We start from the raw sequence: 26,873 nt of genomic DNA, 5'->3' as shown, positions 1-26,873 counted from the left end.
GAGCAGCCAACCAGCCACATTCCCATAACGTCTGATACACTCATACCAGGAATATGAAATATGTAAATACTGCTGATACATCTAAACACACTACTGTACCCCTCTCCCCTTGTGAGGCCCCCAGTCATCTAAACACACTACTGTACCCCTCTCCCCCTGTGAGGACCCCAGGCCCCCAGTCATCTAAACACACTACTGTACCCCTCTCCCCTTGTGAGGCCCCCAGTCATCTAAACACACTACTGTACCCCTCTCCCCATGTGAGGCCCCCAGTCATCAAAACACACTACTGTACCCCTCTCCCCATGTGAGGCCCCCAGTCATCTAAACACACTACTGTACCCCTCTCCCCATGTGAGGCCCCCAGTCATCTAAACACACTACTGTACCCCTCTCCCCGTGTGAGGCCCCCAGTCATCTAAACACACTACTGTACCCCTCTCCCCATGTGAGGCCCCCAGTCATCTAAACACACTACTGTACCCCTCTCCCCATGTGAGGCCCCCAGTCACCTAAACACACTACTGTACCCCTCTCCCCCTGTGAGGCCCCCAGTCATCAAAACACACTACTGTACCCCTCTCCCCATGTGAGGCCCCCAGTCATCTAAACACACTACTGTACCTCTCTCCCCATGTGAGGCCCCCAGTCATCTAAACACACTACTGTACCTCTCTCCCCCTGTGAGGCCCCCAGGCAGTCAGTCATCTAAACACACTACTGTACCCCTCTCCCCCTGTGAGGACCCCAGGCCCCCAGTCATCTAAACACACTACTGTACCTCTCTCCCCCTGTGAGGCCCCCAGTCATCTAAACACACTACTGTACCTCTCTCCCCATGTGAGGCCCCCAGTCATCTAAACACACTACTGTACCCCTCTCCCCCTGTGAGGCCCCCAGTCATCAAAACACACTACTGTACCCCTCTCCCCCTGTGAGGCCCCCAGTCATCAAAACACACTACTGTACCCCTCTCCCCCTGTGAGGCCCCCAGTCATCAAAACACACTACTGTACCTCTCTCCCCATGTGAGGCCCCCAGTCATCTAAACACACTACTGTACCTCTCTCCCCATGTGAGGCCCCCAGTCATCTAAACACACTACTGTACCCCTCTCCCCCTGTGAGGCCCCCAGTCATCTAAACACACTACTGTACCCCTCTCCCCATGTGAGGCCCCCAGTCATCTAAACACACTACTGTACCCCTCTCCCCCTGTGAGGCCCCCAGTCATCTAAACACACTACTGTACCCCTCTCCCCCTGTGAGGCCCCCAGTCATCTAAACACACTACTGTACCTCTCTCCCCATGTGAGGCCCCCAGTCATCTAAACACACTACTGTACCCCTCTCCCCCTGTGAGGCCCCCAGTCATCTAAACACACTACTGTACCCCTCTCCCCATGTGAGGCCCCCAGTCATCTAAACACACTACTGTACCTCTCTCCCCATGTGAGGCCCCCAGTCATCTAAACACACTACTGTACCTCTCTCCCCCTGTGAGCCCCCCAGGCAGTCAGTCATCTAAACACACTACTGTACCCCTCTCCCCCTGTGAGGACCCCAGGCCCCCAGTCATCTAAACACACTACTGTACCTCTCTCCCCCTGTGAGGCCCCCAGGCAGTCAGTCATCTAAACACACTACTGTACCCCTTTGGGGCGGCAGGGTAGCCTAGTGGTTAGAGCGTTGGACTAGTAACTGAAAGGTTGCAAGTTCAAATCCCCGAGCTGACAAGGTACAAAATCTGTCGTTCTGACCCTGAACAGGCAGTTAACCCACTGTTCCTAGGCCGTCATTGAAAATAAGAATTTGTTCTTAACTGACTTGCCTAGTTAAATAAAGGTACATTTAAAAAAAACTCCTTCTGCATCTCTCTCCCTCTACCATTTATTTTCCTCTCCACCCTGAGGCCCCAGAGCAGAACAGAGTTAACCGTCTGATAGTGTACAGCTACAGAAAGTAGGGCCACGTTGAATAGTGAAAACATGGATACATCCAAACCAACAGCTCCCTTAACTCTCCCAATACCCTGAGACCCCCAGAGCAGAGCAGCCAGCCTAGAGTGACTGAACTGAGACCCCCAGAGCAGCCAGCCTAGACTGACTGAACTGAGACCCCCAGAGCAGAGCAGCCAGCCTAGACTGACTGAACTGAGACCCCCAGAGCAGCCAGCCTAGACTGACTGAACTGAGACCCCCAGAGCAGCCAGCCTAGACTGACTGAACTGAGACCCCTAGAGCAGAGCAGCCAGCCTAGACTGGCTGAACTGAGACCCCTAGAGCAGAGCAGCCAGCCTAGACTGACTGAACTGAGACCACCAGAGCAGCCAGCCTAGACTGACTGAACTGAGACCCCCAGAGCAGCCAGCCTAGACTGACTGAACTGAGACACCCAGAGCAGCCAGCCTAGACTGACTGAACTGAGACACCCAGAGCAGCCAGCCTAGACTGACTGAACTGAGACCCCTAGAGCAGCCAGCCAAACAAACTACTCCTCCCCTCTTCCTTCACTATTGTTTCCCCTCATCCCTCCACCACTCCCTCTCCCCCCTCTCTCTACATGACTCACAGCCCCAGCAGCCCAAAGCCAGCCAGGGTATTAGGCCTACCCGCAGATCTGCCCAGATCCCTCGTCAGCATGCGTGGACACACACAGCACAAATCCACAACAAACCCTTTATCCTCTTAGACCTGTGTCTCTGTCTCACCAACTCTCCCTCCTCTCCATCGCTCTTCCTCTGCTCCTATTTTCCCCTCTGATCAGCAGATATTTACATAACTCCAGATGGCCAGGTCAGGATATGATATGCCTCTCTTAGTAAGAGAAGTCTATTAGGAGGTACGTCACTGCATGGTCAGCCATTACAGAGGGTTTCATCAGCCCTGTTACTAGATATTACATAACATATAGCCTAGCCCTGTTGCTAGTTATGACATAACATTTAGCCTAGCCTAGCCCTGTTGCTAGTTATGACATAACATATAGCCTAGCCTAGCCCTGTTGCTAGTTATGACATAATATTTAGCCTAGCCCTGTTGCTCGTTATTACATAGCATATAGCCTAGCCTAGCCCTGTTGCTAGTTATTACATAGCATATAGCGTAGCCCTGTTACTAGTTATTACATAACATATCGCCTAGCCCTGTTGCTAGTTCTTACATAACATGTAGACTAGCTCTGTTAGTTATTTACTACTTAACATTACCTAGCCCTGTTACTAGTTATTACATAACATATAGCCTAGCCCTGTTACTAGTTATTACATAACATATAGCCTAGCCTTGTATCTAGTTATTACATAACATATAGCCTTGTATCTAGTTATTACATAACATATAGCCTTGTATCTAGTTATTACATAACATATAGCCTAGCCTTGTATCTAGTTATTACATAACATATAGCCTAGCCTTGTTACTAGTTATTACATAACATATAGCCTAGCCTAGACCTGTTGCTAGTTATTACATAACATATAGCCTAGCCTTGTATCTAGTTATTACATAACATATAGCCTAGACCTGTTGCTAGTTATTACATAACATATAGCCTAGCCTAGACCTGTTGCTAGTTATTACATAACATATAGCCTAGCCTTGTATCTAGTTATTACATAACATATAGCCTAGACCTGTTGCTAGTTATTACATAACATATAGCCTAGCCTAGACCTGTTGCTAGTTATTACATAACATATAGCCTAGCCTTGTATCTAGTTATTACATAACATATAGCCTAGACCTGTTGCTAGTTATTACATAACATATAGCCTAGACCTGTTGCTAGTTATTACATAACATATAGCCTAGCCTAGACCTGTTGCTAGTTATTACATAACATATAGCCTAGCCTAGACCTGTTGCTAGTTATTACATAACATATAGCCTAGCCTAGACCTGTTGCTAGTTATTACATAACATATAGCCTAGCCTAGACCTGTTGCTAGTTATTACATAACATATAGCCTAGCCTTGTATCTAGTTATTACATAACATATAGCCTAGCCTTGTATCTAGTTATTACATAACATATAGCCTAGACCTGTTGCTAGTTATTACATAACATATAGCCTAGCCTTGTATCTAGTTATTACATAACATATAGCCTAGCCTAGACCTGTTGCTAGTTATTACATAACATATAGCCTAGACCTGTTGCTAGTTATTACATAACATACAGTCGTGGCCAAAAGTTTTGAGAATGACTCAAATATTACTTTTTACCAAGTCTGCTGCCTCAGTTTGTATGATGGAAATTTGTATATACTCCAGAATGTTATGAAGAGTAATAGGATGAATTGCAATTATTTGCTAAATCCCTCTGCCATGCAAATGAACTGAATCCACAAAAAAACATTTCCACTGCATTTCAGACCTGCCACAAAAGGACCAGCTGACATCATGTCAGTGATTCTCTCGTTAACACAGGTGTGAGTGTTGACGAGGACAAGGCTGGAGATCACTCTGTCATGCTGATTGAGTTGGAATAACAGACTGGAAGCTTCAAAAGGAGGGTGGTGCTTGGAATCATTGTTCTACTACTAGTTACCCCTAGCCTAGACCAGTTATTACTTAACATATAGCCTAGACCTACTACTACCACCTGTCACTACATAACAACTATAGGTCCCAGTCACTGTGACCTGACTCTGCCTGTCTGTTTATTCCTAACAAGGGAGCTGCTTGATGTTGTTGTGGTCTGTGTTTTCTCCAACAGCAGATAAAGAAGCGTGTGCCACAACAGGGTGAACACAACATGATAGCGAGACTGGTCTATATGCGTGTCTGCTGCCACAGTGTAAAGTTGATCAAATCTTAGCAGAAGAAAAGAGGAAGAGAAAACAAAGAGAGAGAGAGAGAGCGAGACAGAGAAGAGCGAGACAGAGAAGAGCGAGAGCGAGAGAGAGCAGTCTCTTGATCAGCTGTGCTGGTACCAGACCTTGTGGTATACTGAGCCCGTTAAACCAGAAAGACGTGTTTCACACCACTTGGCTTTTCAAGGTCGGAGCTGGCCTGCTTCCCTCTCTCCCTATTCCCCCTCCCTCTCGCTCTATGGCTCTCTCCCCTCCAGCCTGCCTGCCTCCCTCCCTCCCACCCTCTCTCCTGCCTGCCTGCCCGCCCGCCCGCCTGCCTCCCTCCCTCCCTCCCTCCCTCCCTCCCTCCCTCCCTCCCTCCTCCAGCCTGCCTCCTTCCCACCCTCTCTCCTCCAGCCTGCGTCCCTCCCTCCCAGGCAGAGAATACAGTCCCATGGGGCGACCTACCTAGTGCCTCTTTGTACTGTACACCTCTCTCACTGTTTCTCTCCCTCCCTCATTCTCCTTCGCTCTTGTTCTCTCTCCCTCCCTTCCTATTTTGCTCTCCCTCCCTCTCTTGTTAGTCTCCCTGCCTCTTTCTTTCTACATCTCAGAGAAAAATAGCATCCTACTCTCCTGGTCTCAGGGAAAGAGGGATGGCAGAGAGATCTGATTCCTCTTTCTCTCTTTAATCCCTCTCTCACTTTCCTCTGAGACCACTACTATATATGCGTCCCAAATGGCACCCTAGTCCCTATATAGTGCAGTACTTTAGACCAGAACCCTCGTCCCTATAAAGTACAGTACTTTAGACCAGAGCCCTAGTCCATATATAGTGCAGTACTTTAGACCAGAGCCCTAGTCCATATATAGTGCAGTACTTTTGAGCAGAGATAGTACTCTTACACCCCCCCCCCCCCACTCTTTTCCCTTCATCTCCGTATCTCCCTACACATCTCTCTCCCTCGGGCAGGGACCCCACTGTGACCTCTCACCTGGCTGGGGCTGGCTGGTTGAGGTAACAGCCAGATAATGGGATGGGTGTAGGTGAGAGACATCAACATGAAAGGAGAGTGATTGGAATGACTGATCAGACTAGAACTCCAGACAGTCTTGATTTCATATGTGGGGTTCCAGCCCTGAATGCTGATTGGCTGACGGCCGTGGTATATCAGACCGTATACCACGGGTATGACAAACATTTTATTTTGTCTGCTCATTATTACGTTGGTAACCAGTTTATAATAGCAATAAGGCACCTTGGGGATTTGTGGTATATGGACGAAATACCACGGCTAAAGTCTGTCCGGGCACTCCGCAATGCGTCGTGCATAAGAACAGCCATTAGCTGTGGTATATTGGCCATATACCACACCCCCTCATGCCTCATTTCTTAAATATATGACAGGGGTGGTTTCCATGTCAAACACACAATAGATTAAAAAAATAATAATAATAATAATTGCATAGCTGGCTAAAATTATAAACAAATTATTTTACTGAATAAAAAGACAGTAGAGATTGGAAACAGAATATGTTCTGTTTTGTAATTGGATGCCTTCTAGGGTTGGAAACAGGGAGACAGCATTGTGACAGCATGTATCAGAGACACCATGAAAATATGCTGCTGAAGCCCACCCAGCCAGGCAGTCACCCAGCCAGGCAGTCACCCAGCCAGGCAGTCAGCCAGCCAGGCAGTCAGCCAGGCAGGCAGTCAGCCAGCCAGGCAGTCACCCAGCCAGGCAGTCACCCAGCCAGGCAGTCACCCAGCCAGGCAGTCACCCAGCCAGGCAGTCACCCAGCCAGGCAGTCACCCAGCCAGGCAGTCACCCAGCCAGGCAGTCACCCAGCCAGGCAGTCACCCAGCCAGGCAGTCACCCAGCCAGGCAGTCACCCAGCCAGGCAGTCACCCAGCCAGGCAGTCACCCAGCCAGGCAGTCACCCAGCCAGGCAGTCACCCATCCAGGCAGTCACGCAGCCAGGCAGTCACCCAGCCAGGCAGTCACCCAGCCAGGCAGTCAACCTGCCAGGCAGTCAACCTGCCAGGCAGTCAACCTGCCAGGCAGTCACCCAGCCAGGCAGTCACCCAGCCAGGCAGTCACCCAGCCAGGCAGTCACCCAGCCAGGCAGTCACCCAGCCAGGCAGTCACCCAGCCAGGCAGCTCTGTGCTGTGGATGACTCATCCTAACAACACGACAGAACCCTCAAATCTACACCAGACGGACACTTGAAACACTTTAAGCCACAAAGAGAGAGAGGGAGAGCACCAGAACGGTGAATGTAATTCCACCACTATTGCCAATTCATTTCCCAGTGATACTTCTGCAGTTGTCATGATAACCTTCATGAGGGGGAGTACGAACAAAAACAACCCCTCCTAAAGGGTGAGTATGGTTAGGCCCATGTCTCCAGGCAACCAGCCAACCACTGTGTGTTTTGATTTGAACACAGGCAGCCAATCTGCGTGTACGGAACACATAACCCTGGGAGCTGATTTGGCAGCAGCCGTTTCACTCTGACATGGGATTGGCCGGGGAGGAGAGCAGGCTTCCTGCTTTGTCTGTCCCCATCGGGCCACTCCCTCTGGTGTTAGGGTGAGCTCAGGACAAGCCTTCTCCTGGCAGGATGTGAGGGGGTGGCGAGAGGAGGCACTCAAACACCAAGTACTGTGACAACTCTCCTTAGGAAGAGAGAGAGAGAGAAAGATAGTGATTCTCCCTCACCTCGCTCTCTTTCTCTAAAACAATACAGAAATACACTATGGAGAAAGAAGGAACAGGACGTCAGAAATAAACTCGATGTCATTGAAGAATCCATAGACTCTAACCACTTCTGGGAAAATTGGAAAACACTAAACAAACACGAAGAATTATCTATCCAAAATGGAGATAAACCACTTCTCCAATCTTTTTGGCCCTTTAACAAAGAACAAACAGCAGAAACATACACATGATCAAATACAACATTTTAGAATCAACTATTAAAGACTCCCAGAACCCACTGGAGGTGTTGATGGTATCCTCAATGAAATGATCAAATATACAGACAACAAATTCCAAATGACTATACTAAAACTCTTTAACATCATCCTTAGCTCTGGCATCTTCCCCAATATTTGGAACCAAGGACTGATCACCCCAATCCACAAAAGTGGAGACAAATTTGACCCCAATAACTACCGTGGGATATGCGTCAACAGCAACCTTGGGAAAATCCTCTGCATTATCATTAACAGCAGACTCGTACATCTCCTCAGTGAAAACAATGTACTGAGCAAATGTCAAATTGGATTTTTATCAAATTACCGTACGACAGACCATGTATTCACCCTGCACACCCTAATTGACAAACAAACAAACCAAAACAAAGGCAAATTCTTGATTTCAAAAAAGCTTGACTCAATTTGGCATGAGGGTCTACTAGACAAATTGATGGAAAGTGGTGTTGGGGAAAAAACATAAAATCCATGAACACAAACAAGTGTGCGGTTAAAACTGGCAAAACAAACATTTTTTTCCACAGGGCCGTGGGGTAAGACAGGGTGCAGCTTAAGTCTCACCCTCTTCAACATATATATCAACGAATTGGCGAGGGCAGCACCCGGCCGCACCCTACTAGAATCTGAAGTCAAATATCTACTGTTTGCTGATGATCTGGTGCTTCTGTCCCTAACCAAGGAGGGTCTACAGCAGCAACACAACTAGACCCAACCAAATCATGAGAAAAAGATAATATCTTGACACATTGGAAACAACAAAAAACTGAGCAAACTAGAATGCTATTTGGCCCTACACAGAGAGTACACAGTGGCAGAATACCTGACCACTGTGACTGACCCAAACTTAAGGAAAGCTTTGACTATGTACAGACTCAGTGAGCATAGCCTTGCTATTGAGAAAGGCCGCCATAGGCAGACATGGCTCTCAATAGAAGATAGGCTAGATCCACACTGCCCACAAAATGAGGTGGAAACTGAGCTGCACTTCCTAACCTCCTGTCCAATGTATGACCATATTAGAGACACATATTTCCCTCAGATTACACAGATCCAAAGAATTTGAAAACAAACCCGATTTTAATAAACTCCCATATCTACTGGGTGAAATCTCAGTGTGACATCACAGCAGCAAGATTTGTTACCTGTTGCCACAAGAAAAGGTCAACCATTGTAAATACAACCCATATTTATGTTGATTTATTTTCCCTTTTGTACTTCAACTATTTGCACAGAATATGACATTCTTTTGGAACTTTTGACAGTGTAATGTTTACTGATATATTTTTTTTATGGTTTATAATCTATTTCACTTGCTTTGGCAATGTAAACATATGTTTCCCATGCCAATAAAACCCTTCAATTGAAATGAGAGAGGAAGACAACAGAACGAGGGAGACAACAGAGCGAGGGAGACGAGAGCGAGCGAGCGAGATCTCATCATGGTTTACCTCTCACAGGGAGAGATGTGATTTGTAGCCCACAACCTACCTACAGCAAGGTCATTAAATGTATATGGGCTGCATGAGGTAGAGAAGAGGAAAATAAATCATAGAAGGTTTTAAGGAGAGCGAGAGAGAGCAGCAGCCTGGACTGACCAGCTAAACAGAGAGAGAGAGCAGTCTGGACTGACCAGCTAAACAGAGAGAGAGAGCAGTCTGGACTGACCAGCTAAACAGAGAGAGCAGCCTGGACTGACCAGCTAAACAGAGAGAGAGCAGCCTGGACTAACCAGCTAAACAGAGAGAGAGAGAGCAGCCTGGACTGACCAGCTAAACAGAGAGAGAGCAGTCTGGACTGACCAGCTAAACAGAGAGAGAGAGCAGCCTGGACTGACCAGCTAAACAGAGAGAGCAGCCTGGACTGACCAGCTAAACAGAGAGAGCAGCCTGGACTGACCAGCTAAACAGAGAGAGAGCAGCCTGGACTAACCAGCTAAACAGTGAGAGAGCAGCCTGGGCTGACCAGCTAAACAGAGAGAGCAGCCTGGACTGACCAGCTAAACAGAGAGAGAGCAGCCTGGACTGACCAGCTAAACAGAGAGAGCAGCCTGGACTGAGCGAACGGTCCAGTCAGTGGAAAAACTACTGCCCTAACAACACAGGGAAGTGATGGCCTCATGTTGTATTCTGGACAGATGGCTGTACCGTTAGTGTTCCTGACCCTCTCACTCTTTTCTTTCTCCCTCTCAGTCTCGTCTCTCCCTCTCTTTTCTTTCTCCCTCTCAGTCTCGTCTCTCCCTCTCTCTTTCGTTGTTCTTGGCAGGACTGAGGGCTAAATTCTACTGTGCTGTGCGGACTGAGGGAGCTGAGTGGATGGAGGGAAGGAGAGAGAGGGAGCTGAGTGGATGGAGGGAAGGAGAGAGAGGGAGCTGAGTGGATGGAGGGAAGGAGAGAGAGGGAGATGAGTGGAGGGAGGGAAGGAGAGAGAGGGAGATGAGTGGAGGGAGGGAAGGAGAGAGAGGGAGCTGAGTGGAGGGAGAGAAGGAGAGAGAGGGAGCTGAGTGGAGGGAGAGAAGGAGAGAGAGGGAGCTGAGTGGAGGGAGAGAAGGAGAGAGAGGGAGCTGAGTGGAGGGAGAGAAGGAGAGAGAGGGAGCTGAGTGGAGCGAGAGTGGGAGGGAAGGAGAGAGAGGGAGATGAGTGGAGGGAGAGAAGGAGAGAGATGGAGCTGAGTGGAGGGTGAGAAGGAGAGAGAGGGAGCTGAGTGGAGGGAGAGAAGGAGAGAGATGGAGCTGAGTAGAGGGAGAGCGGGAGGGAGGGAGCTGAGTGGAGGGAGGGAAGGAGAGAGAGGGAGCTGAGTGGAGGGTGAGAAGGAGAGAGAGGGAGCTGAGTGGAGGGTGAGAAGGAGAGAGAGGGAGCTGAGTGGAGGGAGAGAAGGAGAGAGAGGGAGCTGAGTGGAGGGAGAGAAGGAGAGAGAGGGAGCTGAGTGGAGGGAGAGAAGGAGAGAGGGAGCTGAGTGGAGGGTGAGAAGGAGAGAGGGAGCTGAGTGGAGGGTGAGAAGGAGAGAGAGGGAGCTGAGTGGAGGGTGAGAAGGAGAGAGAGGGAGCTGAGTGGAGGGAGAGAAGGAGAGAGAGGGAGCTGAGTGGAGGGAGAGAAGGAGAGAGAGGGAGCTGAGTGGAGCGAGAGTGGGAGGGAAGGAACTGTGTGCCACAGGGAGACCGAGGCTCCACTCCAGTAGGAAGACACTGCTGACCTTGCCAAGCCTCCATACTGCCTCCACAAGCCTTCCTGTTGTCTGGGCTGACAGATCCTCTAGACAGGGGGTATCAAAATACGGCCCTGTGGGATGGATGCGGCCCCGCGAGCACATTCAATTCAGCACCCTGGTTGTTTGAGTAAAACATTTATTTTTGGGGGGTGGGAAAAACAGACTCAATCAATAATGGACATACCTTTATAGTCTCACCACTCTGTCCAGCTTGCTAACGTCCATCGAGACAGAAGCTAGACAGTCCGGGAACATCGGAAATTCCAAAAGCGATGGATAGAGGACTATTTGTCAAATTTTATCGGCGTGGAAGTATGTTAAGCCCTCAGGACATTGAAGAACTGAATTCAACACGCTGGGTGAAATGGGTTTAGGTTCTGGGTTCACCTCTCCACAGTGACAGACGTCTTCCAGCTACAAACCTGAACAAAACACAACCAGTAAAGTGTTTCTTCCATGAAGAGGAGCAGAGTAAAACCCAGCTCGATGACAGCTACACCTGCTGAGTAGTACCTCACCACATCCCTTATCTTGTCAGTATGATTACAGGGAGGATGTGATAACACCATCAGCAGATTCCAAACATCAGACAGTCCAATGATAAATTACCCCCACTGCCGAGGTTCAAATCCAGATCGCTGCCTGATAACATGTCCTTTTAAATGTAACCTTTATTTAACCAGAGACCTGGTCGTTGTGGACCTGGTCGTTGTGGACCTGGTCGAGGTGGACCTGGTCGAGGTGGACCTGGTCGTTATGGACCTTATGGACCTGGTCGTTGTGGACCTGGTCGAGGTGGACCTGGTCGTTATGGACCTTATGGACCTGGTCATTGTGGACCTGGTCGTTGTGGACCTGGTCGTTGTGGACCTGGTCGTTGTGGACCTGGTCGTTGTGGACCTGGTCGTTATGGAGCTGCAAAATTCATGCCTCCAGCTGTAGACAGTAAATACAATCTAAGAGCTTTGGGACACTGGTCCCACAAACAAACAACTTATCCAGACATCAATAAGGAACGCTCCAGTCAACTCACAGGTGTGTTGTACTACTCATCTGTGTTAAATGCTCCAGTCAACTCACAGGTGTGTTGTACTACTCCTCTGTGTTAAATGCCCCAGTCAACTCACAGGTGTGTTGTACTACTCATCTGTGTTATATGCTCCAGTCAACTCACAGGTGTGTTGTACTACTCATCTGTGTTATATGTTCCTGTCAACTCACAGATGTGTTGTACTACTCATCTGTGTTATATGTTCCTGTCAACTCACAGGTGTGTTGTACTACTCATCTGTGTTATATGTTCCAGTCAGCAAGTACAACAGAGGTTGGTTGTATCCCTGAGAGGACAGGGGAAATACCTCCCCATGTCTCCCACTATTATACAGGATCCTTCTGCTGTGAAGACAACAAGTCCTCTCCTCTCTCCTGGGTACTGTTAGTTAACATCCTGGTTCAAGTCCTCTCCTGGGTACTGTTCGTTAACATCCTGGTACAAGTCCTCTCCTGGGAACTCCAATTGCAGCCTGGCATGCTCCTCCAATTGCAGCCTGGCATGCTCCTCCAATTGCAGCCTGGCATGCTCCTCCAATAGCAGCCATTCCCACACCGCCACCAGACCCCCCCCAAGCCATTCCCACACCGCCACCAGACCCCCCCCAAGCCATTCCCACACCAGACCTCCCCCCCAAGCCATTCCCACACCGCCACCAGACCCTCCCCCCCCAAGCCATTCCCACACCGCCACCAGACCCCCCCCCCAAGCCATTCCCACACCGCCACCAGACCCCCCCCCAAGCCATTCCCACACCAGACCCCCCCAAGCCATTCCCACACCGCCACCCCCCCCCCCCAAGCCATTCCCACACCGCCACCAGACCCCCCCCCAAGCCATTCCAACACCGCCACCAGACCCCCCCCCCCAAGCCATTCCAACAACACCACCAGAACCCCCCCCCCCACAGCCATTCCCACAACACCACGAGACCCCCCTCAGCCATTCCCACAACACCACTAACCCCCCCCTCCAGCCATTCCCACAACACCACTAACCCCCCCCCCCCCCCCAGGCATTCCCACAACACCACCAGACCCCCCCACCCCCCACAGCCATTCCCACAACACCACGAGACCTCCCCCCCTCCAGCCATTCCCACAACACCACGAGACCCCCCCAGCCATTCCCACAACACCACTAACACCCCCCCCCCCCTCCAGCCATTCCCACAACACCACCAGACCCCCCCACCCCCCACAGCCATTCCCACAACACCACTAACCCCCCCCTCCAGCCATTCCCACAACACCACCAGACCCCCCCCACCCCCCCACAGCCATTCCCACAACACCACTAACCCCCCCCCCTCCAGCCATTCCCACAACACCACGAGACCCCCCCAGCCATTCCCACAACACCACTAACACCCCCCCCCTCCAGCCATTCCCACAACACCACCAGACCCCCCCACCCCCCCACAGCCATTCCCACAACACCACTAACCCCCCCCTCCAGCCATTCCCACAACACCACCAGACCCCCCACCCCCCCACAGCCATTCCCACAACACCACTAACCCCCCCCCCCCCCTCCAGCCATTCCCACAACACCACGAGACCTCCCCCCCTCCAGCCATTCCCACAACACCACGAGACCCCCCCAGCCATTCCCACAACACCACGAGACCCCCCCAGCCATTCCCACAACACCACGAGACCCCCCAGCCATTCCCACAACACCACGAGACCCCCCCAGCCATTCCCACAACACCACGAGACCCCCCCAGCCATTCCCACAACACCACTAACACCCCCCCCCCCTCCAGCCATTCCCACAACACCACTAACACCCCCCCCCCTCCAGCCATTCCCACAACACCACCAGACCCCCCCCACCCAACCCCCCCCCCTCCAGCCATTCCCACAACACCACTAACCCCCCCCCCCCCCCAGGCATTCCCACAACACCACCAGACCCCCCCCCTCCAGCCATTCCCACAACACCACGAGACCCCCCCAGCCATTCCCACAACACCACGAGACCCCCCAGCCATTCCCACAACACCACTAACCCCCCCCCCCCAGCCATTCCCACAACACCACTAACCCCCCCCCCCCCCTCCAGCCATTCCCACAACACCACTAACCCCCCCCCCCCCCTCCAGCCATTCCCACAACACCACTAACCCCCCCCCCCAGCCATTTCCACAACACCACTCATCCCCGCCCCCCCCTCCAGCCATTCCCACAACACCAAAGACCCCAACTTTTTATTTTTTCACAATGCTCTATTTTCAGGGATAAAAACGCTCGTTGCTAGGAAACTCGGGGTAGGTGAGTGAACGCAAGCTCAAGCTAGAGGGAGAAAATAAAGGCAGGAAGAGAGAGCTACTCTGTCTAAGAGTACTCCTCCAGGGAGACGCTTCATATCCAGTGATTAGTACCATCTTCTACAGGCCTCACCTCCCCACAGCCATTAGAAAAGCTCCTGACGGACCCACTACACCGGACCCAGCCACAGAACAGTTAAGATGTAGACCCACTACACTGGACCCAGCCACAGAACAGTTAAGATGTAGACCCACTACACTGTACCCAAACACAGAACAGTTAAGCTGTAGACCCACTACACTGTACCCAGCCACAGAACAGTTAAGCTGTAGACCCACTACACTGTACCCAGCCACAGAACAGTTAAGATGTAGACTCACTACACTGGACCCAGCCACAGAACAGTTAAGATGTAGACCCACTACAGTGTACCCAAACACAGAACAGTTAAGATGTAGACCCACTACACTGGACCCAGCCACAGAACAGTTAAGATGTAGACCCACTACAGTGTACCCAAACACAGAACAGTTAAGATGTAGACCCACTACACTGTACCCAGCCACAGAACAGTTAAGATGTAGACCCACTACACTGTACCCAGCCACAGAACAGTGAAGATGTAGACCCACTACACTGTACCCAGCCACAGAACAGTTAAGATGTAGACCCACTACACTGTACCCAGCCACAGAACAGTTAAGATGTAGACCCACTACACTGTACCCAGCCACAGAACAGTTAAGATGTAGACCCACTACACTGTACCCAGCCACAGAACAGTTAAGATGTAGACCCACTACACTGTACCCAGCCACAGAACAGTTAAGCTGTAGACCCACTACACTGTACCCAGCCACAGAACAGTTAAGCTGTAGACCCACTACACTGTACCCAGCCACAGAACAGTTAAGCTGTAGACCCACTACACTGTACCCAGCCACAGAACAGTTAAGATGTAGACCCACTACACTGGACCCAGCCACAGAACAGTTAAGCTGTAGACCCACTACACTGGACCCAGCCACAGAACAGTTAAGCCGTAGACCCACTACACTGGACCCAGCCCCAGAACAGTTAAGCCGTAGACCCACTACACTGTACCCAGCCCCAGAACAGTTAAGCCGTAGACCCACTACACTGGACCCAGCCCCAGAACAGTTAAGCCGTAGACCCACTACACTGGACCCAGCCCCAGAACAGTTAAGCCGTAGACCCACTACACTGTACCCAGCCCCAGAACAGTTAAGCCGTAGACCCACTACACTGTACCCAGCCCCAGAACAGTTAAGCCGTAGACCCACTACACTGGACCCAGCCACAGAACAGTTAAGCTGTAGACCCACTACACTGTACCCAGCCACAGAACAGTTAAACCGTAGACCCACTACACTGTACCCAGCCCCAGAACAGTTAAGCCTATGTAATGACTATGTAATGACTATGTAATGACTATGTAATGACTATGTAATGACTATGTAATGACTATGTAATGACTATGTTCTTCATGTAAACGTATCCTTTCTGTCTCCCTTGAAGTAACCTCATCTCTGATCGAACACGACTGGACTACCATCGACAACAATGTAGTAGTGTATAGTAAAGCAATCAGGCCAGAGGGGGTGTGGTATATGGCCAATATAACACGGCTACGGGCTATTCGTATGCACGACGCAACGTGGAGTGCCTGGATACAGCCCTTAGCTGTGGTATATTGGTCATATACCACACCTCTGGGGGTGCCTTATTGCTATTATAAACTGGTTACGAACGTAATTAGAGCAGTAACAATTGTCATACCCGTAGTTTACGATCTGATATACCATGGCTTTCAGCCAATCAGCATTCAAGTCTCTCCCCTCCTCAAGACATCAACACTAGAGACTCATAGACCTGTATCCCTTCTATATTTTCTTACCAAAACACTAGAGTGTTCTGTCTCTGCTCAACTTTCTCATCTCTCTCAGAACAATGTTCTGGACCCTAACCAGTCATTCTTCAAGATGGGCCACTCAACCAAGACTGCTCTTCTCTGTGCCACACAGGCTGTCCTCACTGCAAAAGCTGACTCTCTCTTCTGTTCTCATCCTCCTAGATCTATCCACTGCCATTGAGACCTGTGCACCATACTCCTCTCCCGCCTCTCAGGGCTGGGTGTCTCAGGCTCTGCACACTCCTGCCTGGCAGGCTGCTCATACCAGGTGACATGGAGAGGATCTGTGTCTGCACCAGGGCTTAGCCCCCAGGGCTTAGTTCTAGGCCCTCTCCTCTTCTCTCTATACACCAAGTCACTCGGCTTCGTCATATCCTCACATGGTCTCTCCTATCATTGCTATGATGGACCTCTCCTCTTCTCTCTATACACCAAGTCACTCTGCTCCGTCATATCCTCACATGGTCTCTCCTATCATTGCTATGCGGATGGACCTCTCCTCTTCTCTCTATACACCAAGTCACTCTGCTCCGTCATATCCTCATATGGTCTCTCCTATCATTGCTATGAGGATGACAACTACATTTCTGACATGTCTGCGTGACTGGCAGATATCTCAGCTTGGATGTCGGTCCACCACCTCAAGCTCGATAAGACTGAGCTGCTCTTCCTCCCGAGGAAGGCCTGCCTGCTCAATGACCTCTCCATCATGATTGCCAACGCCAGTGTCGCCTTCCCAGAATGCAAAGAACCTTGGTGTGACCCTGGTCAACACCTTGTTCTCTCCAAACATCAAAGCAGTGACTCACTCCTGCAGGTTCATTCTTTACAACATCCGTAGAGTACGACTCTACCTCATACAGGAAGCGGTGCAGGGAACTATTCCAGGCACGTCATCTCCCGTCTGGACTACTGCAACTCTCTGTTGGCTGGGCTCCCTGCTTGTGTCATCACATCCCTACAAATTACCCAGAACTCTGCAGCCCTTCTGGTTTTCAACCTTCCCAAATCCTCTCATGTCACCCCACTCCTCCACACACTCCACTGGCTTCCATTCACTACAATACCATGGTACATACCTATGGAACAGCCAGAGGAACGGTCCCTCCCTACCTACAGGCTATGTTCAAACCCTACACCCCAACACTCCATTCTACCGCCTCTGGTCTCCTGGCTCTCTCACCCCTATGGGAGGGTAGCTCCCACTCAGCCCAGTCCAAGCACTTCTCTGTCCTGGCACCCCAATGGTGGAACCAGCTTCCCCCTGAAGCTAGGAGAGCAGAGTCCCTGCACATGTTCCAAAAACATTTGAACCCCCCCCTCCCCCCAGCTCTGACTCTGCTGATAGCACATGTTTCCTAAATAAAGTAGCTTACTTTGACTGAGACACTGTATGTGGTTGTCTCACCTAGCCTAGATATCTGAAGATGAATAGACTAACTGAAAGCCACTCTGGCTAAGAGCGTGTGCTAAATGACTGAAATGTATTGTGTCAGATCAGTTAGGCCTATTACTAGAATAAACTCATGCATTTTATTGATGAATGCATTTTATTGATTGAGAACTTGAAAGAAGTCCGGAATTTTTTCTAAAGTCTCCAGTCAGAGCTGTCAGTGTTTTCCTGCCAGAAAACTCTCGTCCCCACGGTGAAGTGGTGTGTGTGTGTGTGTGTGTATCACGTGTAGTGTGTCAGCAGGCAGGGTGTGTAGGGGCAGCAGAGAACTGATGGGACATTGACCTGTAGAAGATTCTAGCTGATGGGGAACAGACACACACACGAGAATGGCTACATGGCACAGAGACACACACATGTAAACTCATGTACTTAATGTACACAAACACTTGTGCATTTGAACACACAGACACTACTCAACAGCTGATGATAGAGAGCCGTTCATAGCTACAGATATACCCTCACCTGAACCCTGCTGACAATGACACACGAGAGAGAGAGAGTGAGAGAGCAAGAGAGAGACCACTTATACCCCGATGAGTGGAGTAGGCTACCTCTCAGCATTTGGGCCTGTACTCATTCACAAAGCATCTCATGATCGCTGATCTAGGATCAGGTCCCCCACATCCATACAATCTTATTCATTATGATCTATTATGTAATATGGAAAACTAGTGACTCAGAGTAGGAGTGCTGATCTAAGATCAGTTCTTCATTTTAAATCATAATGAATAAGAGCTTATGGACATGGACGAACCTGAGCCTAGTTCAGCACTTACTCTGAGATGTGTTATACATATGAATATGGAGCAACTGGTCTATTAAAAAGGCTAAACTAAGGTACTCTGTGTAGAGTGTAATTGATTGACTATTATATAAACATGGGTTCCACCCAGCAGCATCCCACCCTGCATCCCACTGCTGGCTTGCTTCTGAAGCGAAACAGGGATTACATTTATAATTAGCTGCTGTCAAAGCTACTCTTCCTGGGGTCCAGCAAAAAGAAGGCAGTTTATACAATTTTTTTAACATTACAATACACTCACAACACACTGTCTGCCCTCAGGCCCCTAACTCCACCACATATCTACAGTACTAAACCCATGTGTATGGATAGTGCGTATGTTATCATGTGTATGTCTGTGCCAATGTTTGTGTTGCTTCACAGTCTCAGCTGTTCCATAAGGTGTTTTTTTTTATCTGTTTTTAAACCTAATTTTACTGCTTGTGTCAGTTACCTGATGTGGAATAAGAGTTCCATGTAGTTATGGCTCTATGTAGTACTGTGCGCCTGGACTTGGGGACTGTGAAGAGACCTCTTGTGGCTTGTCTTGTGGGGTATGTATGGGTGTCCGAGCTTTGTGCCAGTAGTTTAGACAGACAGCTCGGTACATTCAACATGTCAATACCTCTCATAAATAAAAGTAGTGATGAAGTCAATCTCTCCTCCACTTTCAGCCAGGAGAGATTGACATGCATATTATTAATATTAGCTCTCTGTATAGATCCAAGGGCCAGCCGTGCTGCCCTTTCTGAGCCAATTGCAATTTTCCTAAGTCCTTTTTTGTGGCACCTGACCACACGACTGAACAGTAGTCAAGGTACGACAAAACTAGGGCCTGTAGGACCTGCCTTGTTGATAGTGTTGTTAAGAAGGTAGAAACTAGGGCCTGTAGGACCTGCCTTGTTGATAGTGTTGTTAAGAAGGTAGAAACTAGGGCCTGTAGGACCTGCCTTGTTGATAGTGTTGTTAAGAAGGTAGAAACTAGGGCCTGTAGGACCTGCCTTGTTGATAGTGTTGTTAAGAAGGTAGAAACTAGGGCCTGTAGGACCTGCCTTGTTGATAGTGTTGTTAAGAAGGCAGAGTATTGCTTTATTATAGACAGACCATGACAGATTACAAGTTTACAATCTAGGGTTACTCCAAGCAGTTTAGTCATCTCAACTTACTCAATTTCCACATGATTTATTACAAGATTTAGTTGAGGTTTAGGGTTTAGTGAGTGTTTTGTTCCAAATACAATACTTTTAGTTTTACAAATATTTAGGGCCAATTTATTCCTTGCCACCCACTCTGAAACTAACTGCAGCTCTTTGTTGAGTGTTGCAGTCATTTCAGTCACTATAGTAGCTGACTGTGTATTGTGTTGAGTCATCTGCATACATAGAAACTCTGGCTTTACTCAAAGTCAGTGGCATGTCGTTGGTAAAAATTGTAAAAAGCCATGGGCCGAGACAGCTACCCTGGGGAATTCCTGATTCTAACTGGATTATATTTGATAGGCTTCCATTAAAGAACACCCTCTGTGTTCTGTTAGACAGCTAACTCTTTATCCACATCATAGCAGGGGGTGTAAAGCCATTACACACACGATTTTCCAGCAGCAGACTATGATCAATAATGTCAAAAGCTGCACTGAAATCTAACAAGACAGTCCCCATAAATAATTTTATCATCAATGTCCCTTAGCTAATCAGTCATTTGTGTAAGTGCTGTGCTTGTTGAGTCTCCTTCCTCATAAAGCATGCTGAAATTCTGTTGTCAATTTGTTTACTGTGAAATCACATTGTATCTGGTCAACCACAATTTTTTCCAGAAGTTTACTAAGGGTTGGTCCTGGTCAGACCCTGGATGGGAGACCAGATGCTGCTGGAAGTGGTGTTGGAGGGCCAGTAGGAGGCACCCTTTCCTCTGGTCTAAAATAAAATATCCCAATGCTCCAGGGCAGTGATTGGAGACATTGTCTTGTGTAGACAATCACAGGGTGCTGTCTTTCAGATGGGACGTTAAACAGGTGTCCTGACTCTCTGTGGTCACTAAAGATCCCATGGTACTTAGTGTAATAGTAGGGGTGGTAACCCCAGTGACCTGACTAAATTTCCTATCTGGTCTTCATACCATCATGACCACCTAATCATCCCCAGTTTACAATTGGCTCATTCAACCCCCCTCCTCTCCCCTGTAACTATTCCCCAGGTCGTTGCTGTAAATTAATGTGTTCTCAGTCAACTTACCTGGTAAAACAAGGGTTAAATAACAACAACAAAAAACAGAGCCTGACCAATCACATAGTGATTTACCTCATGACCTAAGGGTGTATATTCTCAAGAGATTAAACGGTCTTCCTCTCCGTCTTCTCATCCAGCTGCACTTCAGCAAGACGACGGGAATAACAAACAGTTATTCCTTCTGTTCCTATAGTCATTACCCAGGTTGTCTCCTGGGTAGCCACCACACACAGTACTGTATAGTACACTGCTAACATTGACGTGTACACTGTGGGCCTACCAATGTGTGAAACAGTATACACCAGAAACGTAGGGTCTTCATTGGGGCCTTCACTCATATTCTAGAGTGGCCTCCTCTCCTCGTCTCCTTTCCTTCCTTCAGGAATGATCTGACAGAACCTGAAGCTACGGAGGTTTCTGGTGTGGGTGGGGAGCTACCAGTACCACCCACAGTACCACCATTATCCTGCAGATGTATGCATAGTATACCTGCTACACCAGACAGTGTGAAATATCATTCATCAGAAATGTAGGGTCTTGATTGGTCCCTTTGATTTTACTTTAAAAAGAGCAATGCTGCCATTGGCCTCTCGTTTTGTTCCCTCCCTCTTTTATTTGACCTCCTCCCTCGTTCCGTTCCCTCCGTTATCAGGGCTGTGTGTGTGTGTGTGTGTGTGTGTGTGTGTGTGTGTGTGTGTGTGTGGCAGCCCTGGCTACGAGATAATCTCTTTGTGGAGACACTTTAGTGCACTCCTGCATGTGGAAATGGAAGCAAACAGCTGTTCCTCACAGAGAAGACATCCTCCACCCTTCCTCCTGCTCCCCCTCCTGCTCACTCGTTCTGTTTTGTTATACTTGTGGTATACTGTCTGATATACTATGGCTTTCAGCCAATCAACATTCAGGGCTCAAACCACCCAGTGTATAATGGTGTATAGATAATGATTCAGTTGGCATGCCTGCAGCCCTGCACTTCAGACACTCAGTTCCCTGTGGGGACGCACGCACGCACGCACACACAAGCTTACAGACCAACACACTCACACGTAAATACACATACACGCTCTGACATGGCCATGCGTGGGTTACTAATGCCCTCATCACATCTCTCCCTTCTCTGAGATGGTTCACATCATTAGTGTGTGTAAGGCAGGGACAATTACATGGCCCGACACACACACACACACACAATGAATAATCCGGCGCACGCAGCATGAGTTTGAAGGACGAGAGGAATATTGCTGGTGAGGCTGTTTAACTGAGGTCATGTTTCTATTGATGACGATGCCGGTGTGACTGTCTGAGTGAGAGACTGACTGCTGGCGAATCGAGTGAGAGACATCAGGCAGGTAGTTAGTTAGCGTAGCACGTCTGTGAGTAATCTAGACTGCGGGGTTAAATTTGACAGGGCCCGGTTGAATACTACATCTTACGTGTTTCCCTTAAGGGTTTACCTTAAGGTATAACTTCCCCTTGCCTACAGCAGTTTGAAGGCATGTATGGCAGAAAGAGTCTTGGTTACCATGGAGATGACCCGATTCACTGACTGAAAGTCTCAGAGATCACATAGATTTTTGGAAGATCGCAAAATAGAACTTCTACATCCAAGACAGGAAAAAACCTTTCATTCAGAAGACAACATTTCCTTTAGTTACTTTTTTTCTCTGAACTTGTTTCAATTACTTTCTAACATGTCAAGCTAACTTACAGAGTAGCTTGCTAGCTAACCAGCAGGCTCTGTAGCCATGGATTGTGCACCTTCCATTGTTTAGCTAAGTAGCTAGCTAGCTAACCAGCAGGCTCTGTAGCCATGGATTGTGCACCTTCCATTGTTTAGCTAAGTAGCTAGCTAGCTAACCAGCAGGCTTTGTAGCCATGGATTGTGCACCTTCCATTGTTTAGCTAAGTAGCTAACGTAAACTCGTACGTCGCCTTGGTCCGTACAATTGCCCTTATTTTAGCGCCCCAAAAACGTAATACTTCCAGATTGACTGTAATGTCAATACCATTGTAAAGCACAATTTCTCCCCTTTCTAACAGAATAAATTACATGACCTAAACGCTGCCCGTTTCTGCATAATTCAAGCAGGCAATGAGCCCCGTCGGGTCTTTTTCAAAATGGCAGGAGAGGAGATGAGTGGGGAAACTGTTTTTTTTCACTCGACTGTCCAACTTATCACTTCATCGCCTCTAAGATGTAAATAAAACACTATAAGGAGTTTATATAACGTGTCATTACAGACCTATTAAAGAGTTTATATAACGTGTCATTACAGACCTATTGGAAGAGTTTATATAACGTGTCATTACAGACCTATTGGAAGAGTTTATATAACGTGTCATTACAGACCTATTAAAGAGTTTATATAACGTGTCATTACAGACCTATTGGAAGAGTTTATATAACGTGTCATTACAGACCTATTGGAAGAGTTTGTGTCAAATTTGAATTGGGTTTTTAGGGCGGTGCTAAAGTGATCTTAGAAGTAAACAGCGGCTTTGAGAATGATGATCGCATGCAATGATGACAAAAAAAATGACTCGCTATCCCCCTTACCCCCGTCACTGTCCATTTCTTGTTTTTAAAGGATGATAGAAGTGCTACACCTGGTGGAGAGAGGTTGTAAGACAGAAATAGTTGCTTTGTGCGTGCAGTACGCTACGACATGACACATCACGATGTAAAGGAGGGTCCGTTTTATCAACTTTTGTCCAATACTATAGAGCCATTACCATGTCGATCAACGCTTGAATAGAAACCTAGTTCACACCCCCAATTTTGATGTCAACACAGTCGCTACAATCCCATTAGTTTTCTTTGTAGCCTCGTTTGAATGTTGCGGTTGCGCACATTTGTACGGATGGGGTGAGTTTACGCTAGCTAGCTAACCAGCAGGCTTTGTAGCCATGGATTGTGCACCTTCCATTGTTTAGCTAAGTAGCTGGCGGATGTTTTCCTTCTGAAACCAGGGCAGGGGAAAGCAACATTCACCTCCACATAGGCTGCGTTCATTAATATCTATACTGAATGAAGCACTTCAGGGACCTCATGTGCACCCTTACATTTTACACTTCATTTAAGGGGGGAAATCCCTTCAGAATGTTTTGTGTAACTGACTAAAAGTTAAGCAATAACTTCAAGATGTTTTATGCAACTGCAGCAGGTAGCCTAGTGGTTAGAGCGTTGGACTAGTAACCGAAAGGTTGCAAGATCGAATCCCCGAGCGGACAATTTTTTTTTTTAAATAAAAAAATCTGTCGTTCGTTCGGCCCTGAACAAGGCAGTTAACCCACTGTTCCTAGACCGTCATTAAAAATAAGAACATGTTCTTAACTGACTTGCCTAGTTAAATAAAACATTTAAAAACCGGGCCCAAGTCCTCGGTGAAGCTCTCTTTAACCGATTAGGCCACATTGTTTCTGGCACATCAGCTGCTGCAGAACAATCATTATGAGGACTGGGAGTGGAGACCAGGCAGCGGGGTCCGTCAGTGGAGTGGAGACCAGGCAGCAGGGTCCGTCAGTGGAGACCAGGCAGCGGGGTCCGTCAGTGGAGACCAGGCAGCGGGGTCCGTCAGTGGAGACCAGGCAGCGGGGTCCGTCAGTGGAGACCAGGCAGCGGGGTCCGTCAGTGGAGACCAGGCAGCGGGGTCCGTCAGTGGAGACCAGGCAGCGGGGTCCGTCAGTGGAGACCAGGCAGCGGGGTCCGTCAGTGGAGACCAGGCAGCGGGTCCGTCAGTGGAGACCAGGCAGCGGGGTCCGTCAGTGGAGACCAGGCAGCGTGGTCCGTCAGTGGAGACCAGGCAGCGGGGTCCGTCAGTGGAGACCAGGCAGCGGGGTCCGTCAGTGCTAACTCAGAGTCTGTGAGTTTCTTAATGCTGCTGTACCAACTCATGGATACTAGGGTGGCTGGGGGACAGTTGTCCTAACCAACTCATGGATACTAGGGTGGCTGGGGGACAGTTGTCCTAACCAACTCATGGATACTAGGGTGGCTGGGGGACAGTTGTCCTAACCAACTCATGGATACTAGGGTGGCTGGGGGACAGTTGTCCTAACCAACTCATGGATACTAGGGTGGCTGGGGGACAGTTGTCCTAACCAACTCATGGATACTAGGGTGGCTGGGGGACAGTTGTCCTAACCAACTCATGGATACTAGGGTGGCTGGGGGACAGTTGTCCTAACCAACTCATGGATACTAGGGTGGCTGGGGGACAGTTGTCCTAACCAACTCATGGATACTAGGGTGGCTGGGGGACAGTTGTCCTAACCAACTCATGGATACTAGGGTGGCTGGGGGACAGTTGTCCTAACCAACTCATGGATACTAGGGTGGCTGGGGGACAGTTGTCCTAACCAACTCATGGATACTAGGGTGGCTGGGGGACAGTTGTCCTAACCAACTCATGAATACTAGGGTGGCTGGGGGGGGGGGGGGGCAGTTGTCCTAACCAACTCATGGATACTAGGGTGGCTGGGGGGGGGGGGGGCAGTTGTCCTAACCAACTCATGGATACTAGGGTGGCTGGGGGACAGTTGTCCTAACCAACTCATGGATACTAGGGTTGCTGAGGGACAGTTGTCCTAACCAACTCATGGATACTAGGGTGGCTGGGGGGGGACAGTTGTCCTAACCAACTCATGGATACTAGGGTAGCTGGGGGACGGTTGTCATAACTTCCAAAATACCAGCCAAGCTCTGCTCCTGAACCAAGCTGAAGGGAGGATGATCTCAATATACAACCAGACCCAGTGTTCACCCTCCGCTGCCCAGCTTTAGATTAAATTACAATTAGTGTATTACATCATAGGGTTCTAAATGTCAAGTGAACGTAGCGATATTTCCAAGTTCTAGAATCAGCTCTTTATTCCGTGTTAAAGAACATTCCGAGAGAGAGAGACAGAGGCCTGGGAAAAGACTAGCATTTGATTAGAACTCATTTTTTACCTTGGCAGCATCCCAAATGGCACCCTATTCCCTATATTAAAGCTCTGGTCAAAAATGGTGCAATAAATAGGGAGACAATTGGGACAAAGCCCTTGAAAGCCTCTATTCAAGGGCTCCATATTGGATTTAGTAGAAGCAGGGTGAAAAATGATCTGATGGTTGCCAGTGGCAGCCTCGCAGAGGGAGAGGATATCCCTGATAGCAGCATAGCCTGGGCTTTGGAAGGGGCTGTGTGTAACGCAGCATTTCAAATCATTCAAACAGAACAAACCCCTTCAAACAGGACTAGAGGCTTTAGCTTACAGCCCGCTCAGCATTAAGAGATATCCCGAAAACATTCAGAAGTGGATTTCATTTCATTTCACACGAGCCCTATTATTTCTTTAGTCTGTAGTTCTGTAAAACCAAGGCCGTGTTATGATGATAGTCTACTCCAGACATACAGTGCCAGTCAAACGTTTGGACACACCTACTCATTCAAGGGCTTTCTTGCCAAGAGTGTGCAAAGCTGTCATCAAGGCAAAAGGGTGGCTACTTCGAAGGATCTCAAATATATTTTGATTTGTTTAACACTGTTTTGGTTACTACATGATTCCATGTGTTATTTCATAGTTTTGATGTCATAAACTATTATAACAATAGTAAAAATAAAATAACGACCTTGGAATGAGTAGGTGTGTCCAAACTTTTGACTGGTCCTGTATACAACGGCTTAGGATTGTTGCTTGTATTCATTCAGCTAAATCTCTCTCTCTATATAACTCAACATAAGCCTTGTACTGTTTCTCTTCAACAAAGAAGTGTGTGATCAGTGATGAACACACTTTCATCCAGGTTTTATTTATTAATTTACATCAACGACCTGGGGAATAGTTACAGGGGTGAAGAATGAGCCAATTGGGAACTGGGGATGACTAGGTGACCGTGATGGTATGTGGGCCAGATTGGGAATTTAGCCAGGACACCACGGTTAATACCCCTACTCTTATGATAAGTGTCACGGGATCTTTAGTGACCACAGAGAGTCGTGACACCCATTTAACATCCCATCAAAAAGACAGCACCCTGTGACTGTCCCCAATCACTGCCCTGGGGAATTGGGATATTATTATTTTCAGCCCAGAGGAAAGAGTTCCTCCTACTAGCCTTCCAACACCACTTCCAGCATCTGGTCTCCCATCCACAGACCAACCAGAACCGACCCTG

General features: G+C 48.6%; 1 protein-coding gene across 3 annotated transcripts in view; it reads right to left on the bottom strand.

Annotated features, from left to right (window-relative positions):
- LOC109887274 (lysine-specific demethylase RSBN1L) overlaps positions 1 to 26,873 on the bottom strand; it is an 84,475-nt gene that overhangs the window by 34,906 nt on the left and 22,696 nt on the right. The gene's annotated exons all lie outside the window — the stretch shown is intronic.

Source organism: Oncorhynchus kisutch, unplaced genomic scaffold (assembly GCF_002021735.2).
Source record: "Oncorhynchus kisutch isolate 150728-3 unplaced genomic scaffold, Okis_V2 scaffold3571, whole genome shotgun sequence".
NCBI classification, from domain to species: domain Eukaryota; kingdom Metazoa; phylum Chordata; class Actinopteri; order Salmoniformes; family Salmonidae; genus Oncorhynchus; species Oncorhynchus kisutch.
Note: the sequence above shows the minus strand (reverse complement) of the source record. Positions and strands in the feature narration are given on the sequence as shown.